The sequence below is a fragment of the Diadema antillarum genome, unplaced genomic scaffold (assembly GCF_040938485.1).
Source record: "Diadema antillarum isolate AM-2024a unplaced genomic scaffold, OU_Dant_1.0 seq00000423_RagTag, whole genome shotgun sequence".
Lineage (NCBI taxonomy): Eukaryota > Metazoa > Echinodermata > Echinoidea > Diadematoida > Diadematidae > Diadema > Diadema antillarum.
The window spans coordinates 448,755-474,198 of NW_027271406.1; the positions used below are offsets into that span (position 1 = coordinate 448,755).

Genomic DNA, 25,444 nt, shown 5'->3' on the forward strand with positions numbered 1-25,444 from the left:
AAACGGGGTCTGTAAGAACATTGTTGCCGGACCATTCTGTAGTCGAGAGGTCGGGGAATAAAGGTCATACATTAAGATTGCAGTGCCTCTCAAACAAGATACATAATTCAGTTATATTTTAATACAAGGATAAGATATGTTGAGTATTATGTAACCAGCAATTTACATGCAAGGAAATTTCATGAAATTTGCTTTGCCTTCTCAAAGGTCACAGGTCAAAGTTGTATATAAAGCATGACTGACATTGTAGTCACTACAGTATTTACTGACTACCAGGTTAAAATTGAACTCAGTGACAGATAGACTTGACAGTTGACATTATGTTAAGTGAAACAAAGCAACAGGTAGACACTTCATTGTCAAAAGTTATTTTGTTTTCCGGGTTTTCACATGTAATGTTGAAATTCCCTTTCTACCATGTACGATAAATCAGTTATGAAGTGACGAAATAGTAATGGTCCAGAGATGTGTAATATGTGGTTGTAATTTAAGCCCGTCCATGAATAATTTGTGATTGTAACAAGTAGCGTGTATTGAACAAATTAATTGACTTGCAAAGTGTTTTTTATGCTCTCTGCCTCTTTTACGTGAGTCATGGCATGCACAAAATGAAGATTGCATGACTCGATATACAAGACTGCAGTTATATTATGTATTGTAACATTTAGTATGTAAGCTGGTCTAATTGCTGGCATTGAATCTTCCCACTGTCATTTGTAAATACTACGTACCTTATTTGCAAGATGTGCTCTGTATATAGCTCTGCGTCTTAAAGACAAACTTTGTAGAATGCTAGTCATACTCCAGAAAGGAATACACAAAGCATTATACATGTATAGAGAAGTTCACAGACTTTTCGTGAATGCTAGGTTGCTTGGGGTAAAAAAACAGCAACAGCAGGGAGAGAGATTAGAAGTTTACGTAAATATGTACCTTGTGATTTCAGTTTGATGCTGCTGCAACAGAAGGTTTTTTTTTTCAAATTGTCTATTGGTTGTGTGTATGTACTTTTAATGCTCCCTACATGACTGCATTGGGCTTTTGAAATTTATTCTATTTGGCAGTGCAAGGGGTGTATTTGATATATCTGTATGCTGCATCTAACTTGTAACAACAGAAGAGAAAAACTTGTCAACAGAATTAGGCTGTAAATCACACTGCAAATGCAAAGGAGTTTGCTTGTGTTTCTATTTCCAGACAGTATATTAAATCTTGAATATGTGGTTTGAAAATTATGTCATTGTGTAATTTGTATATGTTTTTGCAAGAAAGTTGAATTTGCACTTTGTCTGTATTGGAATTTTATAATCAAGTTGTGAAGATGAATTTATATTCTTGACATTGACCCTATAGCATTCAAAGAGCTCTGCAACATTATTATGTGATGAATTCTAGCCAACATGAGAGTGGAGATAGTAAATACAGATACCATTAGATATGCAACGTCACAGCAAATAGGCATTAATCATCGCATCACTGTCAATCAGAAATACTTGACTGATTTTGCGGATATACTGTATCATCTACTCAGCAGTCACTATGTTTTCATGATGGTTCTGTAGACTTTGCAGCATGAAAGAAATTAAACACCAAAACAAAAATAAACAAAAAAACAAAACAGACAAACAAAATGTTGCCCTCACTAATTGATATTTATTACCTGGTCCCTGTAATGCACATTTTGGTAAGTGTGGTATTTGAAGTGTGGAGTAATGTAGGCTTATTACATGGTAGAACATAGAAACAGATATTTTGCAGCCACGCAACTATGTTTACGGTTCCAAAGATTTCACCCCTGAATCATCCACAAAGTTTGGCCTGTTTCAGCATGTCATTACCTGTGATGCTGAGTAGTAAATCCACTGAGTTTAGGGGTTGTAAAATCAACAAACCCACTGATTACCTCAAGATTTCAGGAGACATCCCAGTTGCCAGATATTGCAAGTCAGTTTCAGAAATATGATGGGGGGGGGGGGGGTGGGGATAAAAAAGACAAATATCTAAGAGAAAGACCAAGTTTAATATCTATCTGTCTTGACAGCCTGTGTATTTTCACCGATGTAATGCCACTGTAACTTGTGCCAACCAACTTTGGCAGAGAGGTTTGACATTTATTAACAATTGGAGATATGTGTTTGTTATTGCGAAAGACTCAATTTTGGGCTGCACTAAATTAGTGAAAAGTTTAGAGGGAATTTCCTAATTTATTTTGAGTAGCACCTGACATTGAAAGACCCAGGAGGTAAATAAAAAAATACAAAGCAAGCAAAAACAAAAACAGCTCATGATTTTTATGAGCAAAGTGATTCATGTGAGGGAAACTGCAATGTTTTTCATTTCCTCTCAACACTGTCCCCCAGACATTACCATCTATCTATGATGCAGAGATCAAATCCACATCTGTTTGTCATGTTCGGTGATTTAGTCAAGACCGGATTCAGGTCTCGAGACCTTTTGTTTCAGCTCTCCGTCACGGGTATATCGGTGTTGAATCCTTCACGTTCATAGTTGGCAAGATGTTCTCCATTGACATCTGAGAGAGCAACCCTCTTGGCAAATCATATTCTCTGTTATTGAGAAGTGACACTGATGCAGTAAGTGTCCAACTCCACTGAGACGTGAGAAATCCATGCATCTTACAAAGACTGACACTACATCAGTCGTCTCTTGTGAGTGATTTAGAAATCCAGAATATGATCTTGTTCTGCGTGTGTCATTCCATCAGTGTTTTGCAGATATTTTACTTAGCCGAGCTTGATTTCAAATTTTCACCGGTAAAAGTGTGCATGAAATGTGTTATGCTGTAGCAATTGAATGCAGCAGAGTCCCTCGGCTTCAAAATGGACATACATGAATTGATTACCTTGTGTTATGTATTTCCTTTGTATCTATACTTTATTTGTGTCTTCTGTACTTGTGCCACAAGCTATTTTCGATTTTGCGTTTTGGATAGGCAGTTTCTTCCTTGACCGAGGCAAATTAGAAACATGTATTGTTTAATCTTATTTTTTAAAATCTTTGCTTTGATATTTTTTGGAGGACCTTTACGTTAATGTGGTAGCATAGAGTTTTGAACTTTATATACCATGTCTTATATATATATGTATTATGTCTTTATGTAACTTTATTTGAATACCTATCATTTGCAGCATACGTAACAAAAATTAGTGTGAGAAGGATACAGTTTAGCAACATAGAGCTCATGTACCGTATAGTTTTGATCGACGAGATATGTGTAAAATATCCTTGTATCTTATTTCTCCTCTGTAAAGGCCAATATTTTAGGAAATATAACCTGAAATTTCACATATTGTAATGGTGAAGAGGCAGATTAAGACCAGGACTATATGAGATGAGCATGCACACATACACACACACATAAACACAAATCAAATCCTCTCAGATTACAGCCTCACAGTAATAAAAGAATCTATATTGCATTTGTTTTTGTTTTTTTATTCGTCTTGAGGTGGGACTCACTTTTGATTTTCAAATACAGTAGTACAGTGTATCTGCAGCTAAAAGGAGAATTAAAAATGACCTAATTATGAAAGATATTGCTGATTGTCTTTTGTATAATGATAATATTGATGATATCAGTCATGGATGTTCTGTTTTACACATTATCAACAGTTGAAGTGTATACCTGTAGGAATACATGATAGGCAGTTTAGGGGCTAATTTTAAGAAAAGTAATATTAATGCATATATTTGTTATGAATAAAGTGCTTGCATGTGTTTCAGTTGCCTTTTTTTTTTTGGGGGGGGGGGGGGGGGGTAAGTGCTTTCCAGTTCAGTAAACTTTTTGATGAATTTGACAAAATAGGGGCAATCAATACCGCACTGCCACAAAGTTTATTTTTCAGCTTGTGCTTATTTGCAAATGTGAGCTATAAAGAAATCTATCCAGTATTACCTGTGTCCATTATGTTGTATAGGTTAGCATGTGATTTGGTTTCAAAACAATGTCGATTTTGTAAACCTGTGTTTGAATGACAAACCATTGTTAGATGACCAAGTTGTGTGTTTGGTATCAGTCCCATCTCCAGTAATTGTTGGTAATAGTATATAGAAAGAATGTTAATGCTAGCTAAAGTATATTGCTTCACAGTGGACAGTATGCTGTAGTATGAGAGCTATGCATCCAGTGATATGTGTTCTTACCCCCTTGACCATGAATGAGGCTGAAAGTTATATATAAAATTTTATTTTCCCAGTGCAGTGCAATGGTGATATCAAGCCTCAAATCTTTTTTTTCTTTTTTTTTCCCCTAGGATTTTTGTTTAAACAGTTCTATAGTTGTGCAGAATATAACATTAGGTAATGGGGGGGGGGGGGTGGATACCATTGACCATTGTCCCACCCCCGTGCCCGCAGCCTCTCCACTTTGAAAAAAAAATGTTCCACAGCCCATGTGAGGCAGGTTATTTGTTAGAAATCATTGAATATTGAAGGGGAAGTATAAACATTTCTAACTTCATTGTATGAGATACTTAAAATTAGTGTAAATTCAGGGTCGTGAACATTCTCCAAGACAGTCATTACCTGGTCGTTGATGTAATATCCATAAAGATAGCGTGTTGCAAGTGTTTGAAAGGTAGTGTTGGGTTCTGTTGTCATGAATGGTGTGTTTCTGTAAATGGACAATGTGAAAACAAAAAGTATGAACTCTTGGACAATTATCACATTCTTTGTTTTCGTGGTTCCCTTATGTAATACCATGGCAAAGGCAATCTGTGAATGTGTGTAGTTAGTTCCCTCATATGACTTGTATCTGATGTACTGCATGTATGGTATTGCAGAATGACAGTAGATGCATTTGTTTTTTGTCTTTTAAAGAACCAGAATTAACTTAGTAAGTCGATATAACCAATTGTGATTTATGGGATATCTGATAATAGCTAAGTGTGATTCGTGAATACTGTGAAAGTTTTTAACCGTCTGTTTCTGCTTTTGTACCATACGATTCTATCTACTTTCATTTGATACAAATTATGTTCTCTTTTAATTTTACATGTAAATGTATCATGTTACTCGTGGAGCATTTTGAAGCCAATAAAGATGCACGATATGTAGCATGTTCATAATGAAGTCAACAGTGAAAATAACTGTTGTTTGTTCATTCTCTCTCCCTCGTTTCAGCTTGCTATGGGTAGCAGAAGAATACCATTATGGCAAGTGCATTTCATTGACACCACCCTGCTCATGAATTTAATTTTGTACAAATACGCAGCTGCAAAATAGTGGGCCGTATGCATAAAAACTAGCAATTGCTTGCCCTAGCCTTTTGCTTGAATCCGTATACTGTACATAAAAGCAAGCAATTGCTTGCGAGCAAAAGCTTAATTGCTTGCAAGCACAAGCAATTGCTTGTTGCATAGAGACCAAGCATTAAATGTTTGCTTAAAAACGTACATCAAATGGACCTTTTGCTTAGTCTTGCTAGCAATTACGATTTTCCAAGCTCTGTACAACGAGCTTGAGCTTTTGTTTAACTGGGACGTTCGCTGTGAAGCATCATTTTTATATTCATTAAAGAAATGCCAAAGTTGTGCAGGAGTGGTATGAATCTAAAAGAAATTCTCCTAAATGTATAGGAAACGTTTTCGTTTCAACAAGCGGAATGTCCAGTGGTTAGCATGCAAAATGTGATGAGAAACAGGTAGGATGTCTGACATCTGTGGAGAGCAAGGAGACCTCTCTCTACGTGCGATCTATCAGATCCGGGCTACTATAAGCAGTGATGGGAATCAGCCAGCACGTGTGTGTGTATAGATGTGTGTGTGCGTCAGTCTTGTGTGTGCATTTATGAATGTCATTTCATATTTTAGTAGCTCTCTTCTGCTATTGTCGGGAAATGTTTCTGCACACACACGTCCTTTCAAATACATGCTGTCACGCCCGCCTTTGTTCAGATGACAGGTGTTCGGCGTGACGTCCCTTTTGTTACAGGGCAATCAAAGCTAGTTTAGGTTTTTACAAGGAGGTTCGAGAGATGGAGTTACAACTGACAATAATTATTCAATCAGCTGTCAGTTTTCTATGGATGGACAAAAGAATTCCACAGGTGCATTTGTGCCTTTGATGTTCGATGCTTGAAGCCGCCATCTTTCTGAGCAATCTGAAGATTCATCTTTTTAACGCTAACATAATATCGGGTATATGCTGCTCATTTATATATAATGCAATGAAATTTCACCGAATGATAAAGCATAACAAAAGTCAATTCCGTTCGAATGTGCAAAAGTATAAATCTGAGCTGTATTTTGTGAAAGTGACTGAAATTTTACCCTCATGGAAAGCCGGTTTTTAGGGCCCCTATCACTTTTCTCCTTATTTCCGCCAATTGAAATTAATATGGTATCATCTTCAAGTATAGTTCTTTATAAATTAATGTCAGATTAGCGTACAGACACGTACAGTCGAGTAATTTTGATATCTATTTCAGCAATATTTGAACAATTTCTATTCGCGCACCCCCGTGCCTTTACCATTGTCTACCGCCCATCGTTTGTGTTATAAGTAGGGATAGCGAAAAGTAATTACCATCACAAAGACATATCTTCCTTGGAAAGTGGCTGGTGATTATGCAATGAGACACGAGTCAATTGTCTTCGCATCTGAGCGGCAGATCCAGTTTGACACATACTTCAAATATTTTTGAGTGGCGACTTCGAACATGGGATCAAAGCGAATAAGGCTGCGTTTATCAACTTTCCCCTGTTAAACGGCTTTCAAAACTCGTTTCCAAAGCCCTTTGGAAACGGCTTCCAAAATTGTTGCGTTTATCAACTCTTCGCGAACACGATAACTGGCCTGTCACTGCACAGCTGCATTGCGCTATTCGACCCGAGGAGGTCATATAAGGCGAGCATTGTTCGTAACTGCAGTACAATACACCTGTACTACAAAGCCGTTTCAAAACAGCTTTCAAATCAACTTCAAAAGGCTTTTACAAACAGGTTTCTGAAAACCTGTTTAGGAAACCTGTTTGGAAAGCCACAATATGCGGTTTTCAAAAAGGCTTTCCGAAAGGGCTTTCAAAACAGCTTTGCGTTTATCAACTCGTAAAAATTCCTTGAAAGCTGTTTGGAAAACCTGTTTCTGCCGAGAAAAGGAGAGTTGATAAACGCACCATTTCGAAAAGGCTTTCCGAAAGGGCTTTCAAAACAGCTTTGCGTTTATCAGCTCGTAAAAATTCCTAGAAAGCTGTTTGGAAAACCTGTTTCTGCCGAGAAAAAGAGTTGATAAACGCACCCTTTCATGACACTTTTGTCGCTGTTTTTTTTTCTTTAATGTTCGCTATTTTTGGACTTGAACATGATGAAGATCTTTTCCTTTAAAGCGAGAGTGGGACAAACAACAAGTCTTACATACAGATCCTCCTTAACAATATTCACCCCTCCCCAATTTGTTTTCGAATAAACAGTAATCCTACTGGAAAGAACACGGTGCCCCACAGTGTATTCACAGTGTGGTCATATAGGCTGCGTTTATCAACTTTCCCCTGTTTAAACGGCTTTCCAAAGCCCTTTCCAAAGCCCTTTCCAAAGCCCTTTCCATAGCCCTTTCCAAAGCCCTTTCCAAAGCCCTGTACTATTTATGTGCCGCTTGTTTTCTAAGAAGGGACGGCGAAAAAGCAATTACCATCATAAAGACATATCTTCCTTTGAGAGTGACGAGTCATGATGCAATGCCACATGAATCAATTGTCTTCCTATCTGTGAGGCAGCTCCAGTTTAGCACATACTTAAAATATTTCTGAGTGGCGGCATTAAACTTTGGCTGCGTTTATCAACTTTCCCCTGTTTAAACGGCTTTCAAAAGCCGTATCCAAAGCCCTTTCGAAAGCCGTTTCCAAAGCCCTTTAGAAACAGCTTCCAAAATAGTTGCGTTTATCTACTCTTCGCGAACACGATAACTGTTCTGTCACTGCACAGCTGCATTGCGCAATTCGACCCGAGGAGAAGAGGTCATGTAAGGCGTGCATTGTTCGTAACTGCAGTACAATACTACAAAGGCTGTGTTTATCAACTTTCCCCAGTTTAAACGACTTTCGAAAGCCCTTTCGATAGCCCTTTCGATAGCCCTTTCCATAGCCCTTTCGAAAGCCCTTTCCACAGCCCTTTCGAAAGCCCTGTCTACTCCTTGTACTATTAATGTGCCGCTTGTTTTCGTCGGCTGCGTTTATCAACTTTCGATAGCCCTTTCGATAGCCCTTTCCATAGCCCTTTCGAGAGCCCTTTCCAAAGCCCTGACTGCCAGTACTATTAATGTGCCGCTTGTTTTCTAAGACGGGACGGCGAAAAGCAATTACCATCATAAAGACATATCACCCTTTGAGAGTGACGAGTCATGATACAATGCCACATGAATCAAGTGTCTTCCTATCTGTGAGGCAGCGCCAGTTTAGCACATACTTCAAATATTTCTGAGTGGCGGCATGAGACATGGGATCAAAGGGAATGAGACTGTTGTTACTCTATTTCTCAAACCTTGTTGGTGAGAGAAACACCTCCTTGTTCCAAGCACATGCGTGCATTACACACAGCTGTACACCTGTGTACACGTACTCGTGTGCACTTTACGTGGCGCGCGTCTTTCCAGAAACTGGAAACGCATGGTTGCGTAACCGCAGTAGGTCGACCTCAAGGGCTTTCAAAACAGCTTTGCGTTTATCAACTTCGAAAGGCTTTTACAAACAGGTTTCTGATAACCTGTTTAGGAAACCTGTTTGGATCGTCACAAATTTCGGGCTTTCGAAAAGGCTTTCCTAAAGGGCTTTCAAAACAGCTTTGCGTTTATCAACTCGTGAAAATTCCTTGAAAGCTGTTTGGATAACCTGTTTCTGCCGAGAAAGGAGAGTTGATAAACGCACCCTTTCGAAAAGGCTTTCCGAAAGGGCTTTCAAAACAGCTTTGCGTTTATCAACTCGTAAAAATTCCTTGAAAGCTGTTTGGAAAACCTGTTTCTGCCGAGAAAAGGAGTTGATAAATGCACCCTATGTAAACACGCTCGAATTTAACAATGTGGAGATGGTTTCACACTGGTTTGGTTTTTACAGAGTGTTCACATGTTAATGTTCTGTGGCACACTGTGAATTGATGATTTGCAATGTGTTCGCACTGTTAAAACGCTCGAATTCAACAGTGTAAGAAGATTTCACACTGTGTTCACATCGTGTTTCTCACACTGTGGGGCACTGTGTTCATTCCAGCAGGGAATGTCAGCTTTGGCAGAGACGAGAATGACAAGGGTGATTTTCAATTTATGTCCGCTTCCGAAGGAACATTCACTTTTCTGTTCTTTCTTTCGCCAGTTATGAAAGCAAATTAAGCGCAAACAGACATTTTAAGTTTTATTTTAACTGTGAACCTACGTATTTTATCTGAAGGATTCATTCCTTTTAAATTCTAATAAAATTTTAAACGTGTAATGGTGTAAGTAAAGCGCTTCAGAGAGAGACATCTGGCGGAGAAAGCACTGCAAATTCATCTAGAACAACAACAACAACAACAACAACAAAAGGTACACGGTCATTTGCAGAAGTTGAAAAACCACCTGCTAAAATTTAGACAAACACCATCTTGATTCATGCAACCACTGGCTTAGGACGCGGCGATTTCGGCGGCCGGCATGTTTATTTCATCTATTTCCACCCAAATAGAATGTAAGGGATTAAAATTAAACATTGTATTGTGCTAAGACATAAACACTTGTTAGAAGTGAATGATACTATACACATGTAAGGTTGGTTTTTTTTTTCTTTTTCAAACAAAAAAATAAGGACTGGCACAAGTATGCAGCTTACAGATTTGAAGAATAAAAAAAACACTCTTGAAACTAATTTCGAAAATACTTCACAAATGAACCGCATGAATGGAGCGCACAAGAAATTAAACAGAAGCCAAACAAGCAAAGTATACAACTGAGGTAGCTCTTGACACGCCGACATCAGTCTCGTGTACCAGTCGACTGTTTCAGTAATGCATTGAATTCTATGCATGATTTGTTTACAAAAGTTGCCCTTAATAGTCCATGGGCCAGGCCAGATATTGGTACCATCTGAGGTGGCAAAACCTTTTTGGTGTCATTTTGTTTGTCGGGCATAGATATGCTTATCAAGCTATGATAGCATTTCCAAATGAGTAGCTTAGTCATAGTAAATGAATTTTCAACCAATTTGGTCTCGTTGTTATATCCCTATACTTCTGAATCGAAACTAACCGCCATACAAAGAAGAGCACTGTCTTCTGTATGTTCCATAGAGCTGTAAAATGCAGCTCTATAGTATGTTCACAGGTGTTCTGTTGTAAACGCGGTGCGCTTAGTCTTTATTCAAGGCAGCGAAGGGAATATCCAAAGGTTATGATGTCCACAGCGCTTAGTCTTTATTCTAGACGGCGAAGGGAATATCCAAAGCGTATGATACAGTGTATATCCTTTTATCTAAAAACAACAACAACAACAAAAGCAATTCCTATTGAATTTTACCGTATTTTTCAATCATTTATCATTTTACGGTGAAAACGCTACGGTGAAAACGCTGATACCACGCCAATGTCGCTTTATTTCCCTCCAACAATATAAGATAATGCAAAAACAATGTACTGGTACACTACGATACATTATAATGAATGATATTGTAAATGAACAGATTGATTTTTGTTTAAAACTGATATATTTGTTGATAGGGTAGTATAAAAACAGTATAGATAATCCCTTTTATGAGGAACTTTAGATATGATAACGGTACATTGGTCTAGATAAAGAACTAAGCGCACCGCGTGACAGCTGTGGACATCATAACCCTTTGGATATTCCGTTCGCTGCCTTGAATAAAGACTAAGCGCACCGCGTTTACAACAGAACACCTGTGGACATACAGAAGGCAGTGCTCTTCTTTGTATAGCGGTTTAGTTTCGATTCAGAAGTATAGGGAGATGAATACGAGACCAAATTGGTTAAAAATTCATTTATTATGACTAAGCTACTCATTTGGAAATGCTATCATAGCTTGATAAGCATATCTATGCCCGACAAACAAAATGACACCAAAAAGGTTGTGCCACCTCAGATGGTACCAACAACCCATTTTTCGGGTCTTGGCCCATGGACTATAATAACCACAAAGCTCGTCAGAGGCTTGCCCTGTCTAACAACAATTAAGTGAATTCCTGCCTAAGGAGCTTAATTAGAGGGAGTAGGTGAATGAAATGCTCACGACATGCACCAAGCTGTAGAAAAAGAAACTATCAATGAATTCAATACAGGAGCGGTCTATTGGGATAAATGAGTTGTGAAGGGCGTGGTTTGCTAAGAGGGATAAAGAGATACAAAAGAAAACCAAATCCACCAAGAATGATGAAATCTGGTGATGACGAGATGAATGTGATGAAAACGAAAGTATGCAACACAAATAAAGTTATTTTCATGTACTATACGACTGAAAGTCGTGACCTTTCTGTATTTATTTTTTATTTAGTGACATATATTTAATTGGATTTTTTGTTTTGTTTGTTTTAATCGGTTTCCTCACTCCAGTTATAGTTGGTCTTAAAAAAACATCCGCATTTTAAACTTCCCCTAATCTGATTACTCATGGGACCTGCGGCTGTACAAGCTAATGCTTTTACGCAGGCCCCATCATATTTTTTTTTTCGCATCATGACCACAGATTAATTCGCACGCATACAGACCTTGTGTTTATACCAAATTAAACTTCTGTACATTCCGATGAAGTCTCATCTAAATTATGTTTTGTATAATTTTCGTATTTATATACTTTATTGTGATATATGTGAGAAATATGAAAACAAATTGAAACGAAAAATGAAAATGAAAAGTCCTTTCTTCCGCAATGGCTGTTGAATGCGAATTCAAGTTGTAAAGCAATAGAAGCGCTTGGATGTAACAACATATTGACATACTTTTCTTGAAGGTGTATGAGTTTTTCGTGACAGGTGGTGTTCAAAGAGAATTCCTCGGATGGGCGAATTATATGGATGGTTGGGTTAATCGAGTTCATAGTGAATGGTGACAATTGCGAATTGAATGGATGTTATGGTAGGGAGTGTCATGTTCGATATAAAACAAAAAAACATACGACTCAGGGAGTGACTTTCTTTGAGCAGAATACATCAACATTACCAGTTGAAACTAATGTAAATCCTGACGACTTCAGAGCCTGAGGTGTAATACCACATCACGTGCAAATTAAGTTTTGATTAATAGAGTAGATTAAGACACGAAGAATGAAAGAAATTTAATTAAAATTGGACATGATGTGCAGTTAGTATAAGATTTCGTATATTTCCAGGGAACATTATAGGGACACTTGTTGGAACCATAATGTCATGTGCAGATTCGCTGCGGTGATGGTGTCAATTTGATTTGATTAAGTCAATTAAGTCAATTTGTTCATGACCACAAATTTTCTTGATAATGGAGTACATTCATTGTCAAGGTGTTTACTAAATATCACACTTCCATTTAGTTTAATACCATTCTTTTTACATTTTAAACACACACGAAAAGAGAATAATGTCAGTGTCGTTCAGTCTGATTTGAAACTTTCTTGCGTTTTTGATTGATTTGAGAATATCATCCATTGTGTTTGTCAGCATTGAAATACCAGTTTGTTATTACCTAGCAATTTCTTGACTCATCCGAGATCACAGTGTGCACAGTGCCATGTCGGACACAATTCCAGTACAGGCAATGATATTTCTGTATCATCTGCCAAAAAATGTGAAATTGATTCTGTAGACATGTTACTAATGTTGTCCGTATCCAGTAAAAACTACACGTAGTTTTAATATTGTGTAACTGCGATTATAGTGGAACTGTCGTTGGCCTTGTGGATAGGATTATGACTAACTATGAATCACGAAGTTCTTGGTCGAGTACCTTTGCTGCAGTGGTTGTGCCACTAGCCATGGCACCTTGTCCTCCTTGCCTATTGTCATTTGGAGGGAACTTAAAGCCGTCGACCCGATAATTGCTCGTTTACACACATCCGTTGCTTCCTTAGCGGCCATGAAACACAAATAAAAAAAAATCAATTCAAATCAAATTAAGTCAAATGCACTGTATACTGTCTGCATCTTGACTCTTATCTAGCTAATCAAATATCGTAACGAAGATAATTACAAGCTTTCAATAAATCATGAAGTATATTAATATTTGTCGACGCATGGTGCTTGATCATTACAAAGCAGCTGGCATCTCATGAATAATTCAGGGTCGAGGCTATTATGTAGTTGAATCTTTCCGCTGAAAGCCAAACTGGTTGCAACATAACAATTTGAACTTCTCAACGAGTGACTTAACTGATTGTCCAGCCATACAGCGCTCAAGGAACATAGAATACCGTCAAAAGTGATACCGGTTGAAGATTTAAAGAGACATCTGAATTCATGGCACGTGATGGTTCAACAATATAGATGGCCTTTCTCACAACCATCGCTGTCAGCGAAACCTGCGATGGTGCCACCTTTTGATTTGCACACATTGTCTGAGAGTTCTTGATGTGTGACGGATTTTACAACACGAAAATTACATGCTCAGTGCGGATGGGGGGGGGGGGGGGGAGGGCGCACCGGGCGCGCCCCCTTTAATTTTGTTTTTCTTCTTTGTAAGTAAAAGAAAGAAAAAGGAAAAAAATAAAGTGGGGCGCACTGGGTTCGCCCCCCCCCCCCTTGCCCCTGCATGCCTGTGTTACGAAAGGAAGTCATTTTTCACGCATACACGTACTTTTTATCCAGTGTGGGGCCGCATCAAGGAAAGTCATTTAATATTTCAGGGATATCAACTTCAACTTTATCATCTATTTTGATGGGAATATGAGGAACTTTTGTTAGCCTTGCATTATTGGGCACAGCAGTGTAGATTTTCCGAGATCGCGTGCTTTTTTTTTCAGTCTCGAGCTTTTTTCTCGTCAAAATGCGACAGTACACACTGTACCGAAACTTCGTGTCACAATAAATCCGCTGGAAACATTAATAACGCATAAACTTTCCACTCTACTCTCAATGCCATGCTTATACACATAAACAGAATGAGAAGGACATAATATATTCATAGTGATGAAACTTTGATAACAACATCAGCTTCAGTTGTGTGCCATCTATCCCATACAGATCTCAACACTTTATCCATAGTCAAATTGCTCATTCCGAACGTCGAATTTCATGAAAACGTGTGCAAAATCTCCGCGCTTGTTCCAACTCCAGGCAAGCAAGGCGAAAAAAGGGACACTCGGAGGTTAATATTCAAAATGCTTCACAGGTAAAGGTTTGCCAGGGAGCGCTCACCTGCTATACATACCGTAATAAGGATAGTATCGCGCAAATATGGGTGTGTGAGGCCGTCTTTTATAAAGTTTTGTTATTGGAGCACGATCCTATCCCGTCATAAAGTGCAAACATCACCTAGTGAAGTTCGTATATTGCGATGCTGCGAAAATGGTTACCACGAAGAGTTCACATTATATGCCCCAGTCACAGATAAACACGGATGCTCAAGGATCTACACGGTGATACGGGGAGATCCGGGGAGGTCCGGGGAGGTCCAGGGAGATCCGGGGAGATCCAGCATAGTTTCGACCTCGATAGAGTGTCGACGAGCGTTGGTAACTGTACACACGGACAAACACGGCATCTACACGGATCAACACGGCAGCTACACGGCAGCCACACGAACCACCCCGGATTGTTCTGCCAACACGGCAATCCCCGGATGACGCCGGATGTTTTTGACCTCCAAAAGTTGCCGTGTTGGCCGCCCGAATGTCCCGGATCTACACGGACATACACGGATGTCCAAGGATGTCCAAGGCGTCAACACGGATCTCTCCCCGGATCCCCCCGGATCTGTTAGATCCGGGGTGGTCCGGGGTGATCCGGGATGTCTATTGTTGCGTCTTAACAGACACAGGGGAAGATTCTTCACCCGAGGCTACCCGAGGCTACCCTGCGTTTTTAAGACTTCGCCCGAGGCTACCCGCGGCTACCCTGAGCCTGTCCACTGTGTTGCGTCTTAACAGGCACAATCTTCCAGGGGAAGATTCTTCACCCGAGGCTACCCCGAGGCTACCCTGCGTTTTGTGGCCTGTTAAGACGGAGTATTAGTGACTGGGGCATTACAGGTACCTCTCTCTCAAAGCAATTTGACCAACCAATATCCGAAACGTTAACCTTTGTTGTCGAGAATTTGATTTGAATTGTATCGAATTGAAAACTGAATACATTTATTATATACTGAACGTTCCAACTTCATGGTGTTAAATGTTATTTCTGGGCTGTCATTATCCGGGGACTTCGTCTCCGACTACATGTATTTCCTTCCTCAATAGCATTTCAATTCCGTTAGATGGATCATTCCTGTATACCAGTGCCCTCCCACGCCAGTCATCCAACACTGGAAAGTACAATTTATTATCATAATGTTCGAATTAATAAATAACGCATCTCTGCACAACCCATACAGTCCCTGCTCATGCACATCCCTCTATCCTCCCTTTTTATAACACACGCGCACACAGAATCACACATAGCACACACGCACACACGCACATAAATACACGACAAGAAAGTTTTTAACGACTACAGTTCATTGAATGTGAAGTGAGTTTCAGCTCAGTTAGGCCCCCGGGCAGGCGCTCGTTGAGTAGTGTTTACGTGAACCCCACTGACACTTCGCTCTTCGTTGTGGGAGGAAGACCAGCTCTCGCTGCGGACAGATCGGTGAATGATCAGTGGTGATGAGTAGTAGCACAGATCGCATCCACCAGCAGTGGAAGTAGTGATGCTAGGGAAGCTGTGATCACTGGAATTCCTATGTGGTCAATTTTTCCTATTTCAATGTCTTTCAATTTACACTGATACCGCCGAAGACAGTGATACCATACTGTCATACCTGAATATTGTTTTCCCATCACACTCACAGCAGGCTCTCAGCGAAGTAATTGCGTGCGCGATCCGCTCTCCACCAAGACAGAGACTCGAACCAGAATAACAACTTTTAATTTGCTGACACTGAAGGTATAAAACTCATCAAGTAAAAATGAACTGTTGATCCATGTGCCTCAGATTATGTTTGGCAAGTTAGCCTCGAGAATCGACCTGGAATAAGAAAGCATATCCTGGAATCACATGATCTACTTCAACGTAAGTGGAATAAATTTTTGTTTGTAGTAGTTGTTTTTTTTTTACTCACATTCTACATTTTGAATGAATTTTGTAATATCCGTAAAACGATGAAAGGCAGGCATAATACGCATTAGTTTCTGGAAGAAAAGGAGTATCTGCCGTGGATCTGGACAAGGGAGTGTCATTGATGCCGTAACTTTGATCGCATGATATTTTCATTTCAATTTCATTTCATTTGTTTTCCATATCCAAAATAATACATAATTATTACAAAGTAACAGTGATCATTATTGTACAAGCAGGATAAAAAGGCATATTGGGATAGTACAATAAATTAAGTACAAATGCGTTGATAGAATATATAATTCATGAAATATGTAAATATGTACATCCACTTAATTTGCTTATATGCTATTATGTTTGTGTAATATTTTACATTTTTACAGGGTTTTAATTGGAGCGTAATTAAGTTAAATGCAAATGCTTGAATTTATGTTTTCTTTCAGAATTATTCATTTCGCTGTATTGTCAATTTCATTATGAATATACGTCACCTATAAATGAAATGTTGCAAAATGATGTCCGCATGCATCGTTAATGTTAACTGTAGTGAGAAATGACAAAGTTTGCGAGCGTGTTACATGATGCCAGTCAGTCTTGTCGGTCCCATGACTATAGTATGTTGATCACACATTATGATGATGATGTAATAACACAGTTTCCAACAATAGCCAACATGCTATATTTGATATGGATATTATAGTCTACAGGTGAATGTACTTTTTACATGATTCGGTTTTTTCGTTCAGCTGTTAGTAAAACACTTTTTTTTTTTAACGGAAAGAATTTTGTATTGCAATGACTTTTTCATCGTTCGTACACTGTCATAAATTTTGAAGGATAGAACGCATTTTTTCTTTAAAACCACGAGATCATCAAACATGACTAGATTAGAGAAAGACGTGCAGTTTTGCTTACTCTCACGTCACGTCCATTCACAGTGATAAATTGTATATTCAACCTTGTCAAAAGTACTTAGAACCGATTTCTATTGCATGTCGCAGCCTTAAATTGCCTTTCGCTAAAACGGTGTTAACAACTTTAACGGCGTTAACAGTGTGCTCGTTAACCGATGTTTTTAGCATGGGACTTGAGTACAATGTAACAACTACTTTCCCTTTGTGTCAATTTCATCGATGAAAGCAGAAGTATTGCAATGGGCTTTTGATAATGTTAGGCGTGGCTGAATAAACTTGCAGAATGGTCATGCAATCACTACATTGAATTTCCATCAAATGCGAATGGTTGAATGAACAATGGACGCGAGCAATACAGAAACATACTCATCACTGTCAATGAAATGTAGAATCCTGACAGATGGCCCGAGGTTATATCAAAATGTAGAGGTTGCACCCCCTTATCCTGATTGATGTCCTCTTGAAAATGGCAATATTCATTGTGTTAAAGGCTCAGTGAGAACGTCGTACTACATTGCCTCACTGATCTGATAAAAGAATCACAGTTGTGTTGACTGACCTCTGCCGAAGGATGCATTTCATAAAGACTCTTTGACAATGGAACCGTGTCAGTCATATTATGTAACTTTTCCGGCGGACTCATACAGGATAATAATCAACACACATTAATCTTCACAGCCCGGTCTATGACATGACAGGCTATTGTTAACATCTACTGGCGCCTACACTCATTGCTGATCCAATTTGTGAAAAGAGTAGGTCCTACACTAAAACTGTGACCATGACTTATTTTGAATTTCTTGCAATCTAGTTTGATACCAGCAATCATTTCATCATGAACAAGAAAAAGAAAAAAACCCACTCACACCCACAGAAGTACATATAGATAAACCTCAGCTTTAAATGTTGGGTGAGTCCCATAATTATGATACCGATTACAATGAACAACGCCCCCTCCCTTTGCAATATGTCTTTGGCGGTTTTAAAGTTACATCATAGATCGAAAAAATATAAATTTTTTATTGTAGAAGAATGGTTACAGAAAGATGAATGAATAACCACCAACAATCCAAATTCTACGCTAATTGAATGAGGCAAGTTACGTACGTGTGTGTGTGTGTGTGTGTGTGTGTGTGTGCACGCGTGGGTGGGTTACATGTTTCTGGGTGAGGGAATAAGGCAGGTTGGGGGGGGGGGGTCAAGAGGAACGAAGGAAGGTAAGGGGGGGGGGGCTGCACAAAGCCACACCAAGGAATTATTGACATGGAAGATAATTATTTCTGTTTGTGTTATTCTGTATATGGAAGGGGATAGTGTTTCTTTTAATCAAATATTTCGTTTTCATTTCTTTTTTAGTGTACTCCTTGACAGGAGATAACTTTTATGCTTTCTATATCTAATTTCGTACATTTGAATATTTGCACGTTATTTTGTTCATCAAAACATTCAAGTGTCAGTGCCCCTTGACAGAACATTGTCCGCATATTAATTTTGTACATTTGGACATTCAAGTGGGATGTATAGCAATGAATGAAATCAAAGTGGAATGAAAATATGGGGGAAAGTGTGTGTGTGTGTGTGTGTGTGTGTGTGTGTGTGTGTATACTTGCGTGCGTGTGTATGTGTGTGCTCATTACACAGTCATAGGACAAGACAAGTCTGTTCCTATCGCCCCAATCGCGTGCGAGTACAAACTTCGTCATGCTCCGTGATTACTGAGCAACCCTGGTGTTGTTCCGCACCAAGATTGCACACAATAGCAACATATCCGGGGATTCCTCCAAACATTCGTTGCATGAAGAGAAATTAATAATTAGCTTATTCACTACTTTGCAGACATTTTCTTGAATCACTGACAGAAAACTCACCACAGCAGTCAATGGCATCAAGTTGGCCACATTTTCCTCTCATCTCCATCTTTAGCTGTAGTCTGGGAAGACAAAATAAGATATAAAATTTTCTCCTCCCTCCCCTCTCCTCAAACAAAAATAAAACAGTGTGTTTGAGGATATGACTATTCAATTTCACCGGGCTAGACGATGGTATCACAATGCCCTGGTCTGTGTTTTCACTCTCGCTTCCTTCAAGAATTGCTTTTCATCTCCGTGCCTTTTTTTTTTCATTTCATTGCTCCTTTTTCCAAGAAGTTGATCACTCAGAAAGTCACATTGGAAGCAGAGTATGACCAAAGCAAAGGCGTTTGATGAGAGAAAATGTACATAATTATGTATAGTTAATTAGACTTTCGGTAGATTTAGAAAGCTGACCGAGTTTTTTATCTTTATCCGGTGAGCAAGACCACAACCACACGCTACATTATTCGTTAATCAACGTCAATTTCCTAATTCAGGTCGAAAATAAATTAGAACTTGGTCATCAATTTGTTCCTCCATTCTCAGTCTTATATGGCAGATCTGTTTGTGTTTCCCCTGGTAAAAGAGAAGTACGTTGCATCTTTTACTGCCCTTCGATTCTCATATTGTGGATGCCCAGCCATATCGGTGTCTGTTTAAGGTGACTGCCATTCTTTACCAAGGAGATCTGGCGGATTGAATGCCGGCGATTGACCAAGAAACGATGATCTGCAATCAGCGGATTGGAATATGACGGCAAGTCGACATTGGGTCCGTTTCCGTGTGTATGCTTAGGTGATTGAGTGAGTGGTAACGTGACGTTGATTGCCCTTGACTTCATTCATTGTAAACATTCTCACGCCGGCGTCTATCAATAGAGGGAGTGTAAATGTTTAAACTCAACGACACAATCGTCGCAGTTGTTTTCTTTTATTTGAAACTTTGCCGGCAAAACCTATAGGTATATTACCGTCACATCGAAGTAGAGCTCAACGCTTTTCAAATCGTAAAATTTGTAAAACTTTGTTTGTTTGTCTGTCCGTCTTTTTGAACTTGTCCTAGTGGTCAGTGTGAAAGGACCTCATACTTGTGAGGAAGCACCATATATACGGCTCGAAGACTTTTCCTAAGAATTATTCAATAGGAAATGAATGAGTACAAAGTGTCTTCACCTGAAGGTACAGCCGCTGCTGCCAGCGAACTTGAACCAGAAACCTAACGATTAAGAGTTCGTTTTTCTAATTGCCATTGTTGGTGTTCGCTTTTAGATTAATTAGTCTGCCATCAGAAATAGAAACTGTTTATTTGTCACTTAGAACACAGGCATGTCCTGTCTCCTTTTGTTTTCGGTTAGTCATCGGCGTTTGTCTGTGCTCTTGAAAGCAGAACTTTGATGGTATACGCTATAAATCTCTATTAGCGGGAAGGATATCAAAAATTTGGCAACAAATGTTCGCAAAGCTCCAGCCACATTTACTTTCACCAGAATGTAAGCTATACGGCGTTTGCAAAGTTATATAGATGACAGTTATGTAGGCTGATGGGGAGTCATTCTGACACTACAGATGATTTAGCGTGTTTTTACATTATACTCCAGTGATAGTCAAGTAAAGCTCTTTCCTTTCAATGGATCGCTGTCTGCTCCATTGTTTTGACGTCAATTTAAAACGAACCATTTTTTTTTTAATCGCCAGTGTTTTCGAGTTTTGTGCATCACATGCAAGCACAGCGTGAATGAAAATACGCAATACATCATCTTAACAACATCATGGAACATAATTGATTTTATTGCACTTAATAACCCCTCTCTGTGATGCATCTCCTCTTCGAGACAGGTGACATTAAGACGTTTTTTGTTTCCCCCCCGTTATGGAATATTTTGACAAATCATTGATATTGGTTAGAATCACATGAACAGCTTAGATGAGGCGATGATTCCATCACTAATTCGTAACTCTCCTTTAGGCTTGTACACATCAAATATAATATTTATACCGGTAAATCAGATTTATGGTCAATTATTCAGCAACACCAGCGTGTTCTCCTTAAAATGCATTATTTCAATTTCAATTTCAACTTCAACTTCATTTAATTTTCATACTTCTTAATGAAAATAAAAGCACCAGATTTAACAATATGGAATGACAATGTTTCATGAAAATACCTGAAACTCTAGAATCTCCTAACTTACTTAATCTAATAATCTGATTGATTTTAATTTGTTAATCATAGCCATCTTGAACGAGTAGTGGTATTATCTTTAATCGTCTGTACGATTTTCTCCTAGTTTTCTCCTAACCGGCAATTCGCGGAAACTCATTCAATTACTTCATCGGGACCCCGTTGCTTAAAAGTTGAGATGAAACTAAGTAAGAAAATCAAACAAAAGTCTCTGAAAACTCAGTTCTGATTGGCTGACACCTGAATTATGTTTGATTTTTCTGACTTATGTTGTGTGCAACAGGACCAAGAATACTGAGACACCTCTTTTTCTGTTGCATGAAAGTCGTGACACTGTCGATGATGGTTCATGTAGATGGGATTCGTGTCGATAATCACCATGACTTCCACTCCTGATGAACAGCGGGATACATCACCCAGCTCCCTTAGCTCTGTCTAGTCATCTTCTTCTGTCATTATCCAATTTAGCCTCGGTAATTGCCTTTCAAGTGGGAGTATTTAACTCATCTCCCGTCGGCATCCGGGTCATGAGGGTCTTTGCGTTAAACCGTCAGATCAGAATGTAATCCACAGTCGGCGTGGAGTCAAATATTCCGCCCTGCATGCAAGAGGTTTGTTCCATACCCCAGGTGCGAAACACGCGTCAACGTCTGGCAAAGCGTCACCTCCGATTTGGATGATGGGGCGGCGAGTACTCGGGAGGGTTGTCGGTTAATTGAAAGATGTCTTCACTAATCAGAGCCTGAGTAAAATGTTCGGAAGGGGCCGACATTCTTATCAATACATATGGATAAATATTATGTAATAATGTACAGCCTCCACTGTCCGCTGTTAGATCGAGACTGGAGAATAAGACCTGTGTCACCATTTTAGCAACTTTCTAGACAAAGAGACGTCAAAAAATATGATTCGCTTTTTAATGGAATATTCTGAGAAGAGATTTGAGATATTTTCAGATACAATATTCAGTAATTCCATAACAACAATAACAAATTAATCCTTATTTATCGTCATTGCAAAGACACTCAATCGTTGGTTCATTTCATTCCTAAGTGCTTAATTACATAACACTTGTATTTTCTGTTACTTTTATGATCACCATCATCAATCGTCTCCGTCTTCCGTTCTAAAATCTCAGTTATGCTGAGCCATACTGAGTCTAGTCGTGACTAACCTCGCTAAATTTCTTTGTGTCACCTCAAGGTGCAACATTGTGTACAGGGTCCCGTTTCGTAAAACTTGTTATCAGTGACAACTGCCACATTTCTGTGACAAATTTGCTCTTAGCCAATCAGATGCAAGGATTTCAGTAGCTTATAGCAACTATGACAACTTGTCACTGATAACAAGTTTTATGAAACGGAACCCAGGTCTAGCAAAAAACGAAATGACAATATTCACGGGTTCTTCTACAGAAATGTTTACCTCGACATTCATCCAATCCGCGCAGTGTCAAATAATGGAGTGATTTGAATCAAATCAGTCATTCACTTTTGTCATATTATAGCAGGAGAAATAGTAATGTGACATCTAATGTTGCTTCATGTCTCAGACACCCTCCAATAGGCGACTACCATAAAATCATGATTAGTATTCTAGTAGGTTTTGAATAGTAAATACGATACTCAGGAAATGCTCAATGCTTGAAGTGTCAATCTTTATGCGAATTAGCTATTATTGTGGCTACCCGCGACAACCGACGAAAATACACTTTGTTCTCGATCTGACCAGAACTAGTGGCAAGACGTTGAACTTTGCCTTACTTAACGAAGAAGAAAGTCAGGTACAATTAAGTCGTTGTCATTTTGATTTGTTTTCATATACATATCTAATGATTGATTACAACCACATCAACCAATTGTCTAATATCCATCCGCTGGCACGTGCTTTTGACACGATCCATGCTCATGTTTCCAAATTTTTACTTAATAGAGTAAATGGCACAATTGTCTCGTCGTTCATACACAACACTTCCGAGAAAGCGGAAGTGATTGCTTCCTACAAGGCACGTCAACACCTTGACCGATGTCATTAGACGGTGAACGAGTCCTTGAGTCTCTTGAGTTTGACGTCATCCTGTGAGACTCGCGAAAACACGCGGACAGAACTTTCGAAATGGCTGGTCTGTGACCGGACGGGTTCGTTGTCCGAGTGCATGGATGGAATTGGTCGAAAATGTTGGTTTAGTATCATTGTGTAATTAGCAGATAATGGGATTGTGAAAGGTAAATGAGGTCAACTTAAATAGTCGCGTTTGCTATCATCATGCGTTGTTGAAAACAAGTCTTCTCTTACTGCTATAGCTTGATAATAGCAAGGCTTCAATTTTGTTCTGAACTATGATAATTTTGTCATGCGGCACAGGTAACAAGTCTGGGAGCACTTTATTGCCATTAAAATTACAAGAATGAGATGTTTATTAGTGAAAAAATGAGCAAAGAAAATGGGAGTTTGCTTCTGTTTGCGTTTGTTACATACTCAAAAAGCTGCATCACTTCGATGATCCCTCGCATTTATCCCCAAGTTGAATTATAATTCGGATTTATGTCAGATTTGTGTGTGCGCGTGTGTGCACACACATACACACTGCTATGGCTTCTTTATAATACAATTCGAGCATCGAGAATTAGTTTCTGGGACGACCATTGTACTCGGGCTTTCTACAGCTCAGTCGGTATAGAGCATCGGGCTAGCATCCGGAGGTCTCGGATTCGAATCCCGATGGAATCCCATTTTCTTTGCCCATTTTCCACTAATAAATGACATTCATTTCTGGTCAGTTTCCTTCTGTTAACGTTTGTCTGAGATGTCGATAAAAAGTTCGCACTTCAAACGAACGGCTGTAATTTGAGTGCGCTCAAATTCTCACAGAGCTACACTGTGGGCCTACTATGTTGGTCATTGTAGGTGGTGTTTTTTTTAATGCCTTATTTGTGACACATTTCTGTGGCATGCTTCTTTCACTAACCTTTGATCAATTCATTCTTGTACGTAAACTTTAATAGCGAGTCACGTTGGTGGAGTTACCATTCCGAGCGTAGCATTGGCCTACTTTAAGAAGTGAGTGAGACATGGTTACTCATGGAGCAAGAAACTGGTTTATCTTTACATCATCAAATCCTAAAATTTCTATTCCCACACTGTGAGATTCCGGCGTCTGGTTGTGAATGTTGTAATGCTTCCATTCATTGCAAACTTGAGAAAGTTCTTGGTATGAATCATCATGATATTGTTACTTGTATCAAGTCTTCGTCTCTGTTCTCTTCATTCTTTTGTCAAGGGGTAGGTCGATGTGCCTTTAAAAGAACTATTTTTAAAACTCCACAAAAAGTTTAAATTGTGCATGACAAGAGTATGGTGGCTTCTAAGGGCCAAAGTAAAACGACTGTGTGCTGAAAGTTCACCAAAAATTCACAAATATTTCACAATATGTTCACAAATAATTCACAATTATTTCACAAAATTCCTCTTTGCACAAGATTCACAAATATTTCACAATTCTTTCGCATTAAATTCGCAAAATATTCACAAATATTTCACATTTTTTCACAAATACTTCACAACTTATTGCGAAATCCTCCCATATTTATCGCGAATTTCTTTTTACTGTCCTGAGGGGTATGGTATTCACGTCGAATGTACGTAACTAGACAAATCTGTTCGACAGTCGACGGAAGGACGCAACAACACTCGACGGAAGGAGGAATTCATATTAGCTGCTAATTCATCAACTGTACGTGTCGTTATGTTGACGAAAAACGTGAGAAAAGAGTATTTCACAGGTATGAATCCGCTTTCACTGCACACCGATATTATGGTGGATGAATGTTGTTACGTGTAGACTGTAATGTTAGTACCAATCATAGCTTTTCGTGTACTGTTGCCGAGTGTTGGTGCATGGTGTAGGCCGATAACGATCTGGCTAGCCAGAATCCCCCAACTTTACTTGTCTTGTCAAAGTCAAGGAACAGGGAATTGAAGCCCCATAATACTCGATTGGTATAAGCTAATTAGCTTAGATCTAATATACAAACTTTCAAAATATAGCAGTAAAATAATAGTTGTCAGTACTGGTATTCAGCTATAAATTTTTAGTAACCCTAAACAGTAAAATTTAGATCTAGCGTTAATTGCAATCGTCCCAGTTTGCAGACTCTTCAGGCATAATACTAACGTTACGTCTAGTTTATTTAATTTGTATCACTGTCTAACATTAGTAGAATACATGTAGAACCACTCTCTACATAAATAGTGAATGGTCATGAGTGCGATACAAGATTTC

At 38.9% G+C, this 25,444-nt stretch overlaps 1 protein-coding gene across 1 annotated transcript in view; it reads left to right on the plus strand.

Moving 5' to 3' along the window:
- The first annotated feature begins 16,081 nt into the window (after positions 1 to 16,081).
- Positions 16,082 to 25,444, plus strand: part of LOC139732457 (uncharacterized) — a 102,034-nt gene continuing 92,671 nt past the window's right edge. Inside the window, exon 1 of the mRNA XM_071643320.1 lies at positions 16,082 to 16,169. The gene's annotated coding sequence lies outside the window, so the exon portion shown is untranslated. The remainder of the gene's footprint in view (positions 16,170 to 25,444) is intronic.